This window comes from Pleurodeles waltl, chromosome 4_1 (genome assembly GCF_031143425.1).
Source record: "Pleurodeles waltl isolate 20211129_DDA chromosome 4_1, aPleWal1.hap1.20221129, whole genome shotgun sequence".
NCBI lineage: Eukaryota > Metazoa > Chordata > Amphibia > Caudata > Salamandridae > Pleurodeles > Pleurodeles waltl.
In genome coordinates this window covers 671856984-671876478 of record NC_090442.1, presented here as the reverse complement: position 1 = coordinate 671876478, position 19495 = coordinate 671856984, and positions in this window count along the sequence as shown.

Sequence of the window (19495 nt, the reverse complement as noted above, 5' to 3'; positions counted from 1 at the left end):
AGAACCAGTGGACACTGTTATCCACTTGAGAGACTGTGGCTTTGCACTCCCCAGGATAAAGCAGTGGGCAACCCACCCACTGGAGAGACTTGAGAGACTGTGGCTTTGCACGCCCCAGGATAAAGCAGTGGGCAACCCACCCACTGGAGAGACTTGAGAGACTGTGACTTTGCACTCCCCAGGATAATGCAGTGGGCAACCCACCCATTGTAAAGGCTTGAGAGACTGTGGCTTTGCACTTCCCAGGATAAAGCAGTGGGCAACCGACCCAATGGAGAGACTTGAGAGACTGTGGCTTTGCACTCCCCAGGATGAAGCAGTGGGCAGCCCACCCACTGAAAAGACTTGAGAGACTGTGGCTTTGCACTCCCCAGGATGAAGCAGTGGGCAACCCACCCACTTGAGAGACTTGAGAGACTGTGGCTTTGCACTACCCAGAATACATCAATGGGCATGGAGCCCCCTCGTGGAGCAGTGGCGTTGTGCGTTCATCAGGCTGAGGTGCCCCCCTCCCCCTGAGGTGCCTGTATATTTTCGATCTGATGCCCCAGCATTGTTCTCTCCGTTTGGAGTCAGGTATCTAGTGTGGGCCTCGCCCATGCATTTTGGGCCCAGTGGTCTACGGACAATGATTGGTGCAGTGGCGAAGTGTGGCACAATGGTTAGAGCGGCAGACCCTGATGCAGAGATCTGGCCTGGGACCATGGTTCAATGCCTACCTTGGCGGGTCTTGGGCTCAATTCCCTTGGACCAGATCATTCTCGCCTCGGTGCCTAATCTAATTAATGGGTCCCACTCTGTAACTCTGGGCAATTGCTTACTTAATCTCCACAACTGCCCTCACAGTGCTTGGATGCCTGGCTTCACCCTGGGGCTGTCCAGGAGTGGGCGCCTCACACGGAAAAGACAGGAGGGGTTCCACAGCGGTATACGTACAGCGCCTTGAGACCCTAACGGATGAGTAGTGCGCTGTGCAAGTGCAAAGTCTTTGCACTTTCTGGACTTGTGTAGTTGGTGTACACAATTGTATATACTGGATTTGGAGTTTTGACTACTGGATTTTTATTGATTACAATTGTTCACATCATTTCCTTTTGCCCTTGCGTTATTCAAGGGCGGGTAGGGGGTATAAATGTAATGTTGCAGCATGTATTTGTGTGTATGGTGTTGTGGGTGAGGGTGAGGGTGGGGGTGGGGGTGTTGGGTGTGTGTGTTACTCTCTTTTTCCTCCTCCCTCCCCTGTGTTGTAGGTGCAGTACTCACTGTGGTCGTCGCCGCCATCGTTGGAGCTCCTGATAGAGGAGGAGGAAGACCATCGCTGGCAGGATCTGCAGTTCTGGCTCCATGGCGTCTTGGTTCCTCGTGGGGTGTGGAGAGGTGAGTGATTTTCCCTTCTGTGTACTGTTTCCGCCGTGTTTTTATTCGCGTTGGTTCCGCCCCAGAAAAGGTGGCGGATTGCGAGGTTGTGATAGGGTGGGCGGTACATTGTCTTCCGCCTGCCTGTTGGCGGTTACAGCTGCGCTGTTTGTTTGTACCGCCGTGGTAGTCGGAGTGCTAAAGTCGCTGTCTATGTTGGCGGTTTCCGCCTTGGTCGTGTTTCCACCGGCCTGTTGGCGGTATTACCACTGCTTTAACACCGACCGCCAGAGTTGTAATGAGGGCCATAGACCCAAACATGTTTAAGGTGACTGATAGCAGTGTGGACTACAATAACATTTCCGAGTCTTCCAAGCATGTGATAAACAGGTACCATGCACGTTAACATATGGCGTGTGTGGTTCAGAACACAAGTGTCTGGAAGTATACCTGATGGTTGTACACTACAACTCTGATGTGACCAACAAAATAGGCATATGTAAGACTGTGAGGGACAGTCATTTGTGTGAAAGTATCCATTCCCCAAATGAGGTGGAGTGCAATATTCAGAACTTCCCAACAATGAATGTTACATAACGTACCACAAACAATAGATGTTGCCTGATTACCTGTCTTAGAAATTGTGTACATGCACAATCAGAGTGTAAGGAACTGCACTGAATAGCATATTGAGTAGCTGATGTCACACCGCTGCCAATCAGACAGGTCCTGGGTCACAGGGTACACATAGGCCCTCATTACAACCCTGGCGGTCGGTGTTAAAACAGCAGTAATACCACAAACAGGCCGGCAGAAAAAAAATGGGATTACGACTGTGGCGGAAACCGCCAACATAGACAGCCACTTTAACACTCCGACTGCCACGGCGGTAGAAACAAACAGCGCGGCGGTCACCGCCAACAGACAGGCGAGAGACAAAGTACCGCCCACCCTATTACAAGAGGCCTATCTGCCACCTTTTCCGGGGCGGAACCAATGCTATCCAAAGCACGGTGGAAACCATACACAGAAGGGAAAACAATCACCTCTCGACACCCAACGCGGAACCAGGAACCCATGGAGCCCGAACTACACGTACTGCCCATGTTGGTTTACCTCCTTTTATACCAGGAGTATGAATGGCGGTGGCGACCACGGTGGGTACTGCACCTACAACACAGGGGAGGGAGGGAGGAAAGAGAGTGACACACACATGCAACACGCAACACCCCCACCCTCACCCTCACACACATCAACATACACACAAATACATGCAGCAACATTACATATACAACCCCCCATCCCCTGGAAGAACGCAAGGACAAAAGGAAATTATTGTAACCATTGTAATCATGAAAAATCCATTAGTCAAAAGTCAAAATTCAGTATATACAAATATGTACACCAACTACACAAGTCCGGATAGTGTTCCAATCATTGTCCATGGACCACTGGGCCCAAAATGCATTGGCGAGGCCCACACATGATACCTGACTGAAAATGGAAAGAACACTGCAGGGGCATCAGATCGCAAATATACAGGCACCTCAGGGGGGGAGGGGGGCACCTCAGCCTGATGAAAGCACGACGCCACTGCTGCACAAGGGGGCTCCATGCCCATTGATGTATCCTGGGGAGTGCAAAGCCACAGTCTCTGAAGTTTCCCAAGTGGGTGGTTTGCCCACTGCTTTATCCTGGGGAGTGCAAAGCCACAGTCTCTCAAGTCTCTCCAGTGGGTGGTTTGCCCACTGCTTTATCCTGGGGAGTGCAAACCATAGTCTCTCAAGTCTCTCCAGTGTGTGCTTTGCCCACTGCTTTATCCTTTGGAGTGCAAAGCCGCAGTCTCTCAAGTCTCTCCAGTGGTTGGTTAGCCCACTGCTTTATCCTGGGAGTGCAAAGCCACAGTCTCTCGAGTCTCCCAGTGGGTGGTTTGCCCACTGCTTTATCCTGGGGAGTGCAAAGCCACAGTCTCTCAAGTGGATAACAGTCTCCACTGGTTCTGGAGGGGGCCTGGTGCCCAGAGTGCTTCATCCTGCCAAGGACTGAGGTAGTGGATGTATCTCTCCACTGGTTCTGGAGGGGGCATGGTGCCCAGAGTGCTTCATCCTGCCAAGGACTGAGGTAGTGGATGTATTTCTCCACTGGTTCTGGAGAGGGCATGGTGCCCAGAGCACTCCACGTGCAGTGTGGCCGGTACAATTCCCTCACCTGGGTGTGCATACCACGAGATTTGAGAGGTTCAGGTAGCATGATACGCCATGGAGGCAGCGACATACCCCACACTGCTGCGGCTGCGCCTTCCACCTGTAGGTGTAAACAGTGATGGAAGAAATGCCTCATGGAAGCTGCATAGGGTCCAGGAACTCTCCTCCAGCCTCAGACGACTGGCCACTGAGGATGGTAGCCATGTCAGTGGTGGTGCCAGTGACTGAGGACGCCGCGGGGCCGGTGGCGGTGGTTGCAGCGGTGTCTGTTGCGGCGGTGCTTTCGGTGGTGCTGGCGACGGTGCATGGGTCAGCACCTGCAGAGGGACACAGCAGGACGTTTCCTGCAGCCTCGGATGGCTGCCCACTGGGGAAGAGGCTGGGGACTGTCGCTGAGGCTGTAGACGTGCCGGGGGCGGTGCAGGTGGCGGTGCAGGTGGCGGTTGTGGTGGGGGGGCAGATAGCGGTGTTCGCCGCCGTACAGGTTGGCGTGGTCGTGGACAGAAAGTGTGACACTGGTCCCTCAGTCGGTGCCACCATGCCCTCTCCTGACCTGCTCTTCAGCTTTTGACCCTTCCCCAGCTTTGATGGTGCCACAGTTGTCTTGCCACTATCCCTTTTGGTTTTTGCTGAGCCCTTGGTGGCAGGTACTTTCAGCTTCTCCCTCCGGGATATGGGCACCTTTTTCACCTTGGCAGCTGGCGGAATGTCCTTGCCCTCACTATGTGGCACACTGGCAGCCCTGATGTGTGGCGCACCCGATGACCCCGCAGTTGCTGGCACCACTGTGGCTGGGAATTTGGTGGCTGAGGTGCTGGGCTGAGACCTGGAAAGCCTGGCCCTAGGGGAAGGATGGGGGGGGAGGTGTAGGGAAGAGGTCAAGAGTTTTTTAGACACACTGGGACGGGAAGATGGAGGGGGTTTGGGAGTGGAGGTAGAGGTAGTGGTTGAAGGAGGTGTACGTCTGCTGAATTTGGGTGAAGGTGCCTGTTGTGAGGTGGATGGCTGTTGGGTGGGTGTGTGCCTGCATTTGTGTAGTTTGGAAGGAGGGCTCACTGACACACTGGGAGAGGACACTGGCGATGTGTGACTGGTAGGGGGGTGGTGATTGCACGTGAGCGGTGTGTGGTGATGGGCGTGCTGGTGTTGGAGGTAGTGGCTGAGGATGTATTGCATGCAGGTGTGAGTGGAGACGAGACAGGGAGGGAGGAGGAGGACATGGAGGAGGGGAACACAGTGGAGGCGGTGGATGTTGCTGTGTCTGCATGGGGATGGTGCTTGTGTGAGTGCCTGTGGGATGTGTGGTGCTTATGTTTGCCATGTCCACTCTTGTGTGTTGATGAGTGTGTATGCTGGTCTGATGGTGTGCTTGGGATAGGCTGAGGTACAGGGGATTGGATCTGGGTGGAGGAAGTTGGAGGGGGGAAAGGGGAGGCTGGACACAGGGACAATGGCTGTCATCAGTGCTGAGGCCAGAGCCTGAAATGCTCTCTGTTGGGCTGCCTGCCCAGAATGAATGCCCTCCATGTATGCATTTGTTGGTTGCAAACACCCTGGATGGCATTCACAATGGTAGACTGCCCAACGGTGAAGGATCTCAGGAGCTCAATAGCCTCCTCACTGAGGGCAGCAGGGCTGACTGGGGCAGTGCCTGAGGTGCCTGGGGCGAAGGAGGTGCCCACCCTCCTGGGTGAGCGGCCACGGGACACACGCTGAGGGGCTGCTGGGAGGGCGGTACTGGTGGGGGGGTGGCGGCTGTACCTGTTGATGCGGGGGGCACAGAGGGACCCGCCACCGCAAGGGATCTCCCATCAGAGGAGGAGTCGCTGTCGCTGATGTCACCTCCTGTCCCCGCCGTGGAGCTCCCTTTGCCCTCTGTCCCACTGGTGGCTTCAGACTCCGTTGTCTCGCCCTCCAGGGCCAAGTGGGATGCAGCTCCCTCCTGCTCCGGTGCCACTGCTCCTCCGCCTGATGATGCTATTGCACACAAGAACAGGGAGACCACAAAAAGGGGGGGGAGACAGAAGAAAGACATGTTCAGTACATGCAATACCACTACCGTTGGCGGACACTACAGACACAGCATCCCTCTGCACTACACCATGCACTTATAGTTCCTAGATTAATCACATGCCCATGGGGTACAAGGCCTATGCCCGATTGCTGCACACATGGAAGTCGCAGGAACTTGGCTAGGTGTAGATGGCTCTTACCACTGGTGGAGTTGGGGTGCGACATAGCCTGCCTCACAAAGGGTCCTTGCCTACAAAGCTCGCCCTGGCCTAGGGTAACCCACTGCCCACCTCCCCCACCCAGACACCTAGTTATGCGCGCAGAGTCAGATGGATGTGACGGTACTCACCCCCTTGTGGCTGCTGTGATGCCCTCAAGCGCCCATCCAACTCCGGACACGCCACCGCCAGGATCCAGAACATCAGGGGGGTCCTGGTGATACAGGCTCCCCTCCCACGTTGGGAGGCCATCCCCAGCTGGGCCTCTGCCGTCTTCTTGCTCCAGCGGCGAATGTCCTCCCATCTTTTCCGGCAGTGGGTGCCCCGTCTGTGGTGGACCCCCAGGGTCCGGACGTCCTAGGCGATGGCACGCCAAATATCCTTTTTCTGGTGGGCGCTGACCCAGAGGAATAGTACAGGGGAAAAGGAAAATCTTTAACCGTCTGGACCGTCACAGTCATTGGCCCTGACGCACATACACTCTCCGTTCGCTCATTCAGGCCTCATCCCCTACCCGTATCGTCCATCCACACCACTCCAAACAGGCATTGTCCATGCAGCATGCTCACAGTTTACTCACCTGTTTGTCTGGAGGACCGTACAATTGTGTGTACTGGGTGAGGACCCCATCCACTAACTTCTCCAACTCTTCCGAAGTGAAGGCAGGGGCCCCTTCCCCAGACACATGAGCCATCGTCGCTTCCAGACTGAGGTCACAGCAGCACTTGCAGTGTAGGTCCTCTCCTGTCGAAGGTCAGGTATCAAGTGAGTGACCAGTGCGTACCGTCACCGCCAGCGTACATCGTCATTGGCTCCTGGGACCCATAGGGTCTAATCTTAGCCAATGCAGGATTGCGCCGTGGTCTTCGACCACCTACCGCAACGGTGTAGAACGCCAGCGTGGTTACCTTATCCCCTTGTCCCACCTTACAGGTCAGGCAGCCGCCATTTCAGGGGGCTACATGGCATTAATATTAACTGTGTCACACCTATCTAGGCCTTGCATACACACAGTAGCAGGCACATTGCGGATTTACAAATGTTTACTAATGACATTTAGTAATACCTCAGTGTTGGCTGACTCTCTGCTCGCTGTTCTCCTCCATAGGGCACGTACTCTGGGGCAGGTGGTGAGATGGCGGCATCCTCCGGTGTACAGACCGCTGGTGGACCTGTCGACAATGGAAGAGAGACACGCAATAGTCACCTACAGACTTGATCGTGCAACAATCCAGGAACTATGTGCCCAGTTCGAGCCAGACCTGATGTCAGCAATCCACCATTCCACAGGAATCCCCCCTCTAGTGCAGGTCCTTTCAGTACTCCATTTCCTGGCAAGTGGGTCTTTTCAAACAACAGTGGCCATTGCATCAGGGATGTCCCAGCCTATGTTCTCAAACGTGTTGTCCAGAGTGTTGTCTGCCCTGCTGAAACACATGCGCAGCTACATTGTTTTTCCTCAGGTGGAGGATTTGCCTATAGTGAAAGGTGACTTCTATGCCCTGGGACATATCCCCAACATCATAAGTGCCATAAGTGCCATTGATGGGGCACATGTGGCCTTGGTACCCCCCCGCAGGAGTAAACAGGTTGACAGAAACCAGAAGAGCTACCATTCAATGAATGTGCAGATGGTGTGTTTGGCCGACCAGTACATCTCCCATGTGTATGCCAAGTTTCCTGGCTCAGTGCATGACGCTTACATTCTGAGGAATATCAGCATCCCTTATGTGATGGGGCAACTCCAGAGGCACCGTGTGTGGCTAATAGGTGAGGACAAGGACCCTATACCCTGTGAATAGTTGTCTGGGTCTGGGGTTGTCCCTAAGGGTTAGTGTGTGTCTAACAGTTGTCCTTCAACATTTGCAGGTGACTCTGGTTACCCCAACTTGTCATGGCTACTGACCCCAGTGAGAAATCCCAGGCCAAGGGCAAAGGAACGCTACAATGAGGCACATGGGCGAACTAGGAGAGTGATCGAAAGGACCTTCGGCCTCCTGAAGGCCAGGTTCCGGTGCCTCCATATGACAGGTGGTTCTCTCTACTACTCACCAAAGAAGGTGTGCCAGATCATCGTGGTCTGCTGTATGCTGCACAACCTGGCTTTGTGACGACAGGTGCCTTTTCTGCAGGAGTATGGTCCAGAAGGAGGTCTTGTGGCAGCTGTGAAGCCTGTGGACAGTGAAGTTTCCTTACCATTTCATAGATGTGGGTCCCACTGTGTGATCTCTGCTATATTACCTCATGGACTAGAGCTGTGTTACATCGGTATGTTGACAATACAATCGACATTGCTATATTCCATAGTTATTGCAAATACACATTTGTGAAAGCACAGACTGACTCCAGCTTGTTTTGTGATTCAAGGGTGTTTATTTCAGTGCAAAATAGTGGAGGGTGTTGTAAAATGGGCAGGGGTGATGGTGGAGGATTGTCCATGGCAGAGTCCAGTCTATTTGTTTCACAGGTGCATTGTCCAAAGGGACATAGAAAGTGGAGCTAGGGCAGTTGATGGATGGACAGGGTGACGAAGTGGGACAGAAGGATGACATTCAGGGGGGTCTCATTTCCTGGAGGGGGTCTTGGCATTGTTCTCTGTCTTTGTCCTGGATCTCAGGACTGTTTGCGGGGTGGTTCTCCATCTGCAGGGGGTGGGGTGCTGGTGTCGTGGTCCTGTGGCGGTGCCTCCTGTCCACTAGCGCCGGCGGAGGTGGAGGGCTGTTCATCATCCAGGCTAGTGTCAGGGGCCCCTTGTTGTGCCACAGTGTCCCTCCTGGTGTTGACAAGGTCCTTCAGCACCCCTAAAATGGTGACCAGGGTGGTGTTGATGGACTTGAGTTCCTCCCTGATCCCCAGATACTGTTCCTCCTGCAGCCGCTGGGTCTCCTGAAAGTTGGCCAGTACCGTTGCCATCGTCTCCTGGGAATGATGGTAAGCTCCCATGATGTTGGAGAGGGCCTCGTGGAGAGTGGGTTCCATGGGCCTGTCCTCCCCCTGTCGCACAGCAGTCCTCCCAGTTCCCCTGATTTCCTGTGCCTCTGTCCACTGAACCATGTGCCCACTGCCACTGCCCCCAGGTCCCTGATTTTCTTGGGGTGGTGGGTTTGCCTGGGATCCCTGTAGTTGTGGACACACTGCTGATTGACGTGTCCTGGGGACAGAGGGATGGGCCCGCTGGGTGGGTGCTCTGCTGGTGTTTTCTGAGGGGGAAGGCTCTGTGGTGGCATGTGCCAGTGTGAGGGGAACCGACTGTCCCGAGGTCCCAGATGGGCCGGGCTGGTCATCTTGATCCAGTTGGACAGAGCTGCTGTCATCACTGTGGGCCTCTTCTGTGGGGGGAGTGGACATGTCTGGAACCTCCTGTCCAGTGAAGTTGGGTAGGGGTCCTGCAGGGGTGTAAAGGCATGATTATTGCATCTGTGTGTGCCATCATCTGCCATGGGTGGGTGACCCTGTACTCCAGTGCTTACATTCTTGTCTAGGACCTTGTGTGATAATTGGTTTGGGGGTTGTGTATCTGTAGTGGATGATGGTGATGGGTGTCCCTGCTTTGGTGTTGCATGCAGGGCTTGCTGTTGGGATGGGTGGGTTGTGATAGTGGGACATTTGTGAGGTGTTGCAGTGATGGGGGTGAGGGTGAGGGTGGGGTATGTGATAGCATGCAGATAGGGTGGGGGATGTAATAGTTAAGATTTGACTTACAAGAGTCCATTCCTCCTGCTACTCCTGCAAGGCCCTCAGGATGCAGTATAGCCAAGACTTGCTCCTCCCATTTTGTGAGTTGTGGGGGAGGAGGTGGGGGTCCGCCGCCAGTCCTCTGTACAGCAATCTGGTGTCTTGAGACCACGGAATGCACCTTCCCAGTAGGTCGTTCCACCTCTTCCTGATGTAATCCCGTGTTCTTCGATGCTGTCCCGCTGTGTTTACCCTGTCTACGATTCTGCGCCATAGCTCCATCTTCCTAGCTATGGAAGTGTGCTGCACCTGTGAACCGAATAGCTGTGGCTCTACCCGGACGATTTCCTCCACCATGACCCTGAGCTCCTCCTCAGAGAACCTGGGGTGTCTTTGCGGTACCATGATGTGGTGTGGGTGATGTGTGAGGTGGTGTGTGTTGTGATGTGTGAGGGGATGTGTTTGTGTGTGTTGTCTGAGGTGCGTGGATGTTGTTTGAGTGATGGTGTTGTGTGCCTGTGGATGCTAGTGTTGTTTCTGGTGGTGTCTCTCTCTGGGCTTCTTTCTCAATTTTTGTCATAGGGGTTTGGGGGTGATGTGGGTGTGTGTTTTATATTGTATTGAGTGTGTGGGAGTGGTGTGTGTATGTGTATCAGGTGTGTGTATTTGGAATTGTCCAATGTGGTTGTATTTTGTAAATGTGTGTGTATCTTGAGTGCGGCGGTGTGTACCGCCAATGGAATACCGCGATTTAAAGACTGCTGCGTCGATTCGGGGGTCGTGATAGTGTGGGCGCATTCCTGTTGGCGTGACGGTGGAGGTTTTGTTATCACCAGTTTATCACTGACCTTTGGTGTGGCAGACTTGTGTGGGTGTCTGGTTTTGGCGGATTCTGGGCTATGGGTCGTAATAGCTGTAGCGGTATTCCGCCACCGCAGCGGTGTGTTGGCGGTCTTCTCCACAGCGGTAAGCGGGATTTAACGCCAATGTTGTAATGAGGGCCTAAGTTTTTTTGGATATTTAGGGGCACTAGGCCGGGTTGCCCCGTGTCCCCATTATTATTCAATCTATATACGGAGCCTTTTGTCAAGAAAATAAGGCAAAATCCCGCAATAGAGTTGTTTAGGTTTATGGATTGGAAGAAGAAGGTAGCAATGTATGTGGATGATTTACTGGTGTACACTGCGGACCCTTCACTCGCTCTTCCTTTGTTGTTGGAAATTGCAGAAAACCTTGACAGAGTGTCCGGGTACCGTGTTAACCCTGGAAAAACAGAAATAATGTCTTGGAATCAGGAGATGGGTACTTGGCAAGGAAAGCTTGAATTGAGATTCCTAGGTCTAATAATTATGCAGGACACTGAACAACTTGCAGAGAGGAATCAGAAAAAACTTTTGGGGGATTGCAGTAAGTTAATGTTGAGTGCATCTGTATTGAAATATGTGTTTTTGACCGCTGACTTTATGTTGCACCACTTTGCACCTGGATTAGCTGTCTAGTGTTCACCAGTTGCAGACTACATTTTGTTTTCAGTTTAGCTGCCTATTGACTATCGTAGCGTTAGACACTGCCATGTTAAATCTGTTCGTACTTTTCCACATTGTAAACTGTGCTAGTTTTCGTGCTTTTTCTCACTTAGGGCTTTGGTTGATAAGGATGTACTCATACGGCAGAGAACAGCCTTGTTTTGATTTGACACCTTGGGATTGTGGCCAAATCCCAACGTGTTATTTTCAAAGCAGACCTAAACTAGCCAGCATGTTTGAATTGTTAAATGAGGGAGTTTTCCAGAAAGCTCCTTTTGTTTTTTTAAGATATAAAAAGACCCAGTGCGACAGTGAGAGGGAGAGTGGCCTCAATCAGGATTCTTGACGTCGGATGTCAGATATCTGTCCCGTGAGGATGGAGATCTCTTTCTTTCTCTTTCGCAGTTGAATGGGGTCATCGTCTTGCTGGCATGAAAAAGACGAAGAGCTTGCAGACCCTGCAGTGATGAATTTTTACTTCATTATTTGCTTTGCAGTATAATTATAAATACATATATTCGCTGTGTACATTGCAGATGAGAATCATTTTGGTATGTTTTCCTTTCATTGCTGTGACTATTTGTAAACGTGTGTTTTCAACATGCTAATCTCCTTTTAGGAACTTCGTGGTGAAATTTTATTAAATATCGTCTTTGAACTGAGAAGTGCATTCCAGAGATTTTTGTTAGCTTGGTCATTAGTGAAAGCAAAACAGCATCTCCCATTGACAATTTTGGGTAGAGTTAGTCTGATCAAAATGATAATCCTGCCCAAAATAAACTTTCTGCACAATGCTGTTTCTCTTCGAATGAACAATGGGTACCTAAAAACAATTCAACAAGCCATTCATTCATTTATATGGGCCTACAAGGGCACATGGATTTCCTGGAAAAAGCTCAGGAGAAGGAGAGAAAAGGGAGGACTGACATTGCCGGATCTACAGTGTCATGCATGGGCTTTTCAATTTAAAAACTCGAGGATGTTGTTCACCTCCCCGGATGCTACATTAATCGGTGTTATATCTAAAGCTATGATAGGCTCAATGAAAGGGCCAGAAAAATACTTTTTATACAAATTTGGAGATCCAAAATACTTAATAAAAGTAAGACTGAAGGTACTATAGGATCTGGCGAGGAGCTGGTAACCTTTGAGATCAGTAACAAGCCTTCCATATTACAGCCGGGATGCCCCTATTTGGGACTCTTCAGGAACACCAGAGTGTTTAAAAGATGTGCTTGCTTTACCCATTAAAAGGGCTGGTATAAAGTTCTGGGGGGACCTATTTAAGGAAGGTTGTTTACTTTTGTGGGAAGAGATAAAGTGCAGAACAGGGGGCTCCTTATCCAGACTAAAGTATATGCAGTTGAAAGGATGGTCACTGAGTACTCGTGCGAGCTTGGGAGCCATAAACCCCTTGGAAGACAACTTCCTTAGTGAGCCAGCTGGCCCTAGGAAGGTGTCAGTATGGTATTGGGAAATACTCCAGCCTATTGGATGGTGAATTTAAGCTCCCAGGAAATCTATGGGGAAAGAGTATGCCCTGGGAACAGGTACAAATGTGGTGGCAAGCATCAATGAACACTCTGTTTGAGGTAGTAAAACCTGCCCCTAAGAAAAAAAGACCTCTATTCGATACATAGAGCATATATCTCCCCAGCAAAGCTCCCCAGAATTAAGAAAGGGGGAGTGGAGGCATGTGCAAAATGTGGGGCCCTGAATGCAATAGATGTCCATATGTTTATGGATTACCCAGTTGTCTATCCGTTTTGGGTAGAAGTCTGTAAAAAGCTCTGACTATGGTGAGGCAAGAGATTTTGGTGAGTCTCCCCCTGATTATCTTTGGGCAATCTCAGGGATCTGATAGGTGGGGTAGAGAAGGGAAAGAGTCTGATCTTTTACTCTACTATTTTGGCGAGAGGAGAAATATGTCCGAAATGGATGGCAGTGTCCCCCCCGGAGTACAGTGACTGGCTCACTGCCCTGCTCTGCATGGCTAAAATGGACATAGCAGTGGGAGACTCAAAGCAGAAAAAGGAGAAATTATGGGCCCCCTTACGGAAGCGGGAGGGGAAATCGGGGGGACTAGTTGAGGAGAGATATAGGAGAAAGATAAAGTCCTAAGTCTAATGATTAAACACCTTCCCCACTCTCCAGCCACTTTGGTCTTTCAAGGGAAGGCTGAGTGAGAGAGATTGGGCCTTTCCCCCCCACCCTGGGCGCAGGTCATCTCTACAACGAGAGGGTGAGAAAGTTGCGGTACAGAGTTTCTCTGACTTGGGACCTGAGGTATATGAGGACAAAAACAAAACAGGGCATAATGGTAATTGTAGTCATCTGTAAACATTATGGTAAATACTTGTGAAAACAGTGGGTAACACATACCAATATGAATTAATAAAGTGAAAATTAAAGAAACAAATGTGTATACTGTTATTAGGTTAAGATAGCACTTACAAGCATTATACCTTCATGTGCATATGGATGGAGTTTGGAACCTGTTTTCTGAAGTAGAATAACCTACATTGAGATACAGCAAAGAACAAGGCATATACAAGGGGTGATCGATGGAGGACAACACGCAATATGACAGTATATATTGTTCATTGTTAAATAGCTTGTAACAACCATGATGCTACTAATTTGTATATCGCAACGTATATTAGAAAATGAAGTTTGTAAATATATGTTTTGATAGGTGTCTAGAAACATTCTGAACAGCTAAGTTTAGACTAAGGACTCAATTTGTTATGAGAGAAACATACATAGGTATAACTTACCAGTCTCCACTCCACCAGAGATTCCTGTCAATCCTTCAGTATGTAGGATCTGCAAGACCTTCTCTTCCCAGGAAAATGTTGTAATGTGGGGCTGAGAGAACTACTAACAGTCTTCCAGGCCTCCAGGTGACCACCTCTTCAAAATGTCCTCTTTTGTACGCAGATTGTTAGCTACAGCATTCACTCTGTTGACTATTCCATCCCACAGTTGCCTTTCCTGAGAAATGGTAGTATTTTGTACCAGTGCTCCAAACATTTGTGTCTCTACTCTAATAATTTAACCAAGACTGACAATTCTCCCTCTCTGAAACATGGATTTCTCCCCCCGCCATAGTGAATGAGTGAAAAATAATCTATTCCACCCAAAGTTTGGGGAAAATCAAGAAAAGTAATAAGAACAAGAAGCATAGCAGGAGATGAAAACAGAAAAATACCTGCCTTCTGTGTGGCAATTTCTGCTGGAAAAGGGTGTTCTGCAGTGGAATGGCAAAGGATTATGATCTGTGTTTTGAATTGTTTTTTGCAAGTGTTCACAATAGTCCAGTATATATCAGGTGTGTTAACAAGTTCCACAATGTACTCCTGCCATCATGGGCCCGTGGCTGATACAAAGCCAGCATGACTGTGTTATCTAAATATGGTTGGTGGTATCCCGCAGTCATGATAGCAGCATTAGAGTCCACTGCATTGGCTGCGGGATACAGCTGGCGCGACGGAATGCACTCCATCGATGCTGTCGGCAGCTGCACAGCCATAGATCTAAATATGGTGGCGAAACACACTCAACTTGATGAGTACGTGGTACCGAGGCCGCGGCAGATTGGCAGTAAAACCAATAAGATCTAAATCAAGACCTTATTTGTGATGATCTTAAAGGAACAAAACAGAGTACTGTCTGATTATACATTCATGTACGGTATTCCTCACTACAAACCGCCCCTTCCCCTAAATATAATACCTTGTACTTTCACACCAGGAATTATGTCATTCGTTGACGTGGCAGTGGAGGTTGAGCAACCTCCACTTTCCCGCCATCCGCCAGTATGGCTGCTGGCGGCTTTCCGTACGAAAAAGGACAGCGGCCTGCCAGCGGTCATGATATGCGGCGCGGAAGACCGCCACCACTGGCGGTCTTCAGCACGGCGGTACCTCGGCAGTCTTACGAAAAGACTGCCGAGGTCGTAATGACCCCCATAGTCTCTTGATTCAAGTTCATAATCAAACATATAACAGTTTGTCCTTCTTTGTCTTTAAATTTTAGGACTTCAACTGGTCCTACAGTACCAAGAGCTGCGGATCTGTGTGAACATTCCAGTCTGGCGCCAGTGTGTGGACGGTAAGTGACTTCTGATTATTAATTGAAGCATGAGTCTTACCCTGATGTAGAGGAATGGATTGTGGTTGGTAAAAGCTTCTCTTACTTTGTCTTTTGCAGGAGACCACAACCAGGAAAAACAACTTATAGTACCAGCTGCTGCGATCACTGAAGAGAGTTTTCCTTTAGCCAAATGTCCAGGAGCAGAAAGACAGGACAGAATACATGGAAGTACAAAAAATACAGTAAATAATGTGTAAAATTATGCTTCAGGCGTGTTTGTTTTATTTTAAAATTACATCAAAGCACGGGCTCTCAAAAATGTTTTGTATGTCCGTGAGCTTGTGGCGCATCCAGCACAATCTACATGGGCGGGGCCAAGCGGGAACCACAAAAGAGTAGATTGCATCTCCCGCTCTAGTCGGCCCTCCTCCGGTTGCCCTGTTGGTGGCTCACGCGACTGAGATCATGACACGCGGCAGCAACAGTTCTAGGACAAGAAGCACATTAGACAGACTTACATGTCCAAGGGACAGATAATCACAGGGCTCATAACATAGTAGAAGGATTTGCCGACTACTTTCCAGCCTTTTTTCCAGTCGCAACTGACAGTGCAGCTGATGGACATCGACAGCTTTCTCAAAGACTGTCACACAGTGCCTAACAGAAACACAGATGGAATCCCTAGACGGGGAGCTCACTGAGGAGGAGATAGGTAGGGCACTCACACAACTGCAGATTGGAAATATGCCTGCACCAAACAGTCTACTGGTAGAATTTTAGGAAAAAAATGGCAAATAAGATAGTTAAACCACCTCACCACAAGTACAGGCAGGCACGGAATTCCCAGACACTGTCACCAAATTTACAGACGGCAACAAAAACCCTAATCCATAAAGACAGGAAGCCCAGGGATGCACATGAGTCCTACAGACTGATATTACTACTTAATGGAAGTTAAGATCTTTGCCAAAGTATTGATCTGATCCATCCAGATCAATCAGAATTAATTCCACAGTGTTCCACCAAGCTGAATCTGAGACTCTTATATACAAATATGGCCCTCGCAGATGAAGTAAACCAACCGGCAACAGTGGGGTCTCCACACTTGAATAAGGCATTTGATTCAATAGAGCGGCCAATCCTGTTTGCCATTCTGAGTAAAATGGGGTTAGGACCAAGATATCTTGCATGGGTGTGACAGCTATATATAGCACCCTTGGTGACAGTGAGAGTAAATGGTACTCAGTCACGGATATCCCCCATCAGGAGAGGCACTCGTCAGGTCTCTCACCAATGCTGCTTGCCATTGCTATTTAACCACTGGCAGGATAGATACTGATAGACGCACAGCTGAAGAGCTGGGCCTGGGAGAGGGGATGGGCAGAACATATCTCCTTATATACAGATGGCATACTTCTGTACATACCTAACCTGAGGACTTTTTGACCAGGCTCCAACAGATATCTGATACATGTTAGAAATTCTGAGACTCAGTAATAATTGGGAAAGTAACTGTTGTTTACTATGGGTGGAAGGAAACCCAGGGCTGAGTTGTCTCTATCCCTTAGGGTGAAAACTTGTCACTTTAAATACCTCAACGAGTAAACCACTAAGGATGATCAAGCACATTATGAGGACAATCCTGGCTGTTTGCTGACAAAATTAGATATGCGCATAACACATTGGCAAAACCTCCCTATCTCTGTTGTGTTATGGGAGGTGATCTTCAAAATGATAGCGCTGCCCAGGCTCACCTACATATAACAGAACACCCCTTAAGGAATACCCAACCTATTTTTTACTGGCGGACACTACCTGCTATGGGCTTTACTCTGGGTGGGCGGCATACCCCGGATCGCTCTGCACACCTTACAGCGTTCCACATATGAGGGTAGAATAGCTTGCTCAATGTCTGTAAATATTATGTAGCTGCACAAGCATGCACATTTAATGGGTGGCTGACCCCCTAACGGAAGAGCCTGCTTTCAGACAAGAAAGGTTCACATTGGGCAATAGGGAATGCCTACATGCTCTTTGTGGGGGAAATCAGAGGGTCCGCTACCCCAGCTACAGACATGGTGGTCAGGACATGGCACAAATTAACCAAGGAAATGGGTTGGAAACAACTGTTCCCTTAACCCCCAAAACACCCTTATGGGTGAGAACGAGGTTGAGTGAAGGGGTTTCAAGAACTAGGACCTAATAGGTATTTCAGCACTAGAAAAGGTATGGGATGCGAATGGAATTGTCCCATTTGAACATCTTCAGAGAGAGCATGACATGGCCCCATCCCAAACATTCAAGTACTTGCAATTTTGACACCCCTTACACTCCAGGATTCCAGCACATGAAGAGACACAACAGTGCTCCCCTCTAGAGAGTTAGAGGGGTGTGACTGGCCGGACTGGACGGACCCGCACAATGTCCCTGCTTGTGCTGATGCTTCTTCGGCTGACCCGAATGTGTCTCCGGGTTCAACCAATCGCGTGGGCCAGAGTCCGTCTCAGCGGGAACCTGGGCTGTTAAAGGGCCAGGCAGCGCGTCGGAGGAGGAGAACGGTGGTTGTGCGGAGAGAGAACGGGAGCTCAGAGACAGCGATTGCAGAGGAGGACGAGGACGGGATTGGAAAATCCGACGGGAGCGAAGGACCCAGGGAGCCCACAGTACCATCCGCTCTCCTCGAGTGTGGAGCAGGAGAGAAGACCAGGACTGCAGCGGTCCCAATCGGGGGCGAAGAGAGTCGGCTCCGGGGAGCAGAACACTACTACCCGCCACGCTTCAGGAGAAGCGTGGCAGAGTCAGGTACATGGCCGTGGCCTGGGCAGGGTTAGGGAGGATGGGAGGGGGACAAAAATATGGGTTTAACCACTGAAGGGCTGTAAGGGACACGATATACAAAAGTAAGCACAAAAGGGTTGGAGGGCACGAATTGGGGAGGACCAAGAGGATAAAAGGGGCTTGTGAGCGCAGAAAAAGTAATAAAATAATAGCAAAACAGTACAACTAGGATCCGGTGAGAGAAAAGAAAGTGAGGACGAGGTACTGAAATTACAGGGACACCAGACTCAGGAAAAGGAATAGAAGAAAGCCCAGAAGCAACCACCCCAGAACAGAAAAGAGAAAAGCAAAAGCAGAATCGAGAGAGAGAGAGAGAAGAGACAAGTACACAGACACCACGCCCTCAATAAAAGACCAGGAAAAGAACCAGAAGAGGAAAAAGGGAAAGACAGAGACAGAAAGAGAAAATAAGGAAAGGGAAACCCCACGATCACTTACCAAGACTATTCTTCTTTCCACATATGCTTCCCGAGAGACCTACGAAGCGTACAGAGAGAAGAGGAAGAGACCATTAAACCCTCCCTGGAGGAGAAGCTTGGAGAGCAGAAACATAAAACAAGAACCTTTCATCCCATAAACTGTTATATCCAAACAATAAATACCACTTACCTGTATAACCGACGAGTCCTGTGTGATTGCTAGCGCCAATCCTGCAACAAGTGGTGTCAGAAGTGGGATCCGAGACACGCCATAATGGAGGAGAAGCCCACCATGGCGGACGTTATTGCTCAGCTGGCGGAGGGACAACGACACCTACAGATAATGTGGGAGCAGCAAATGAAGGAAGCAAGAGAAGAAAGAGAGGCCCTACAGACCGCTCTTAAGAGCCAATCCACAATCATGGCGAACTATCAACTGGTACATGAAACCGCCCTGGGAAAGCTTACCGACACCATAGCCCACATGAAGGTGCATCCTAATGTACCCAGCAGCGTCTTGCAAAGGTATCAGTAACATGAAGACCCTGATTCCTTTTTCATCAACTTTGAGAGAGTCGCAAGCACTGCTAGTTGGCAGGAGGAAAAATGGGGACAGTATATTGCACCCCTACTGACTGGGCACCTACAAGCTACCTATCAAGCAATCAACCCTACTGGTACTCTCCCCAATAAAGATATCAAGAGAACTATATTGGAAAGGGTAGGGCTCGACAGCAAAAGCTACCGGTCTAGATTTCGCCAAACCAAGTGGCAATCACAGGAGAATCCCTGCACCCTTTACTATAGGGTTCAACATGCCTCAGGACGATGGTTGCATCCAACTGAAAAGACCTGAGAAGAAATGTTCGACATCATAGTCTTAGAACAGTATTTGGATGCCTTACCAAGTACCACTCGTAACTGGGTTCGACAGCACCCAGGTCTGACCAATGAAACCGCCATCGACCTCGCTTGTGCATTTCACAGGAGCCCGGATTTCAGAGCCACCTCTAGTAGACACCCAGCCCCTTCTCCTGTTCGTCCGACTGTAGGAAGAGGATCAACACCAAGACCAATGGTATCCCAGGACCAGGAGCATAAACGGTCACACCATCCCACTCAAACGCCCTTTCCCAATACAGGTTCTCAGT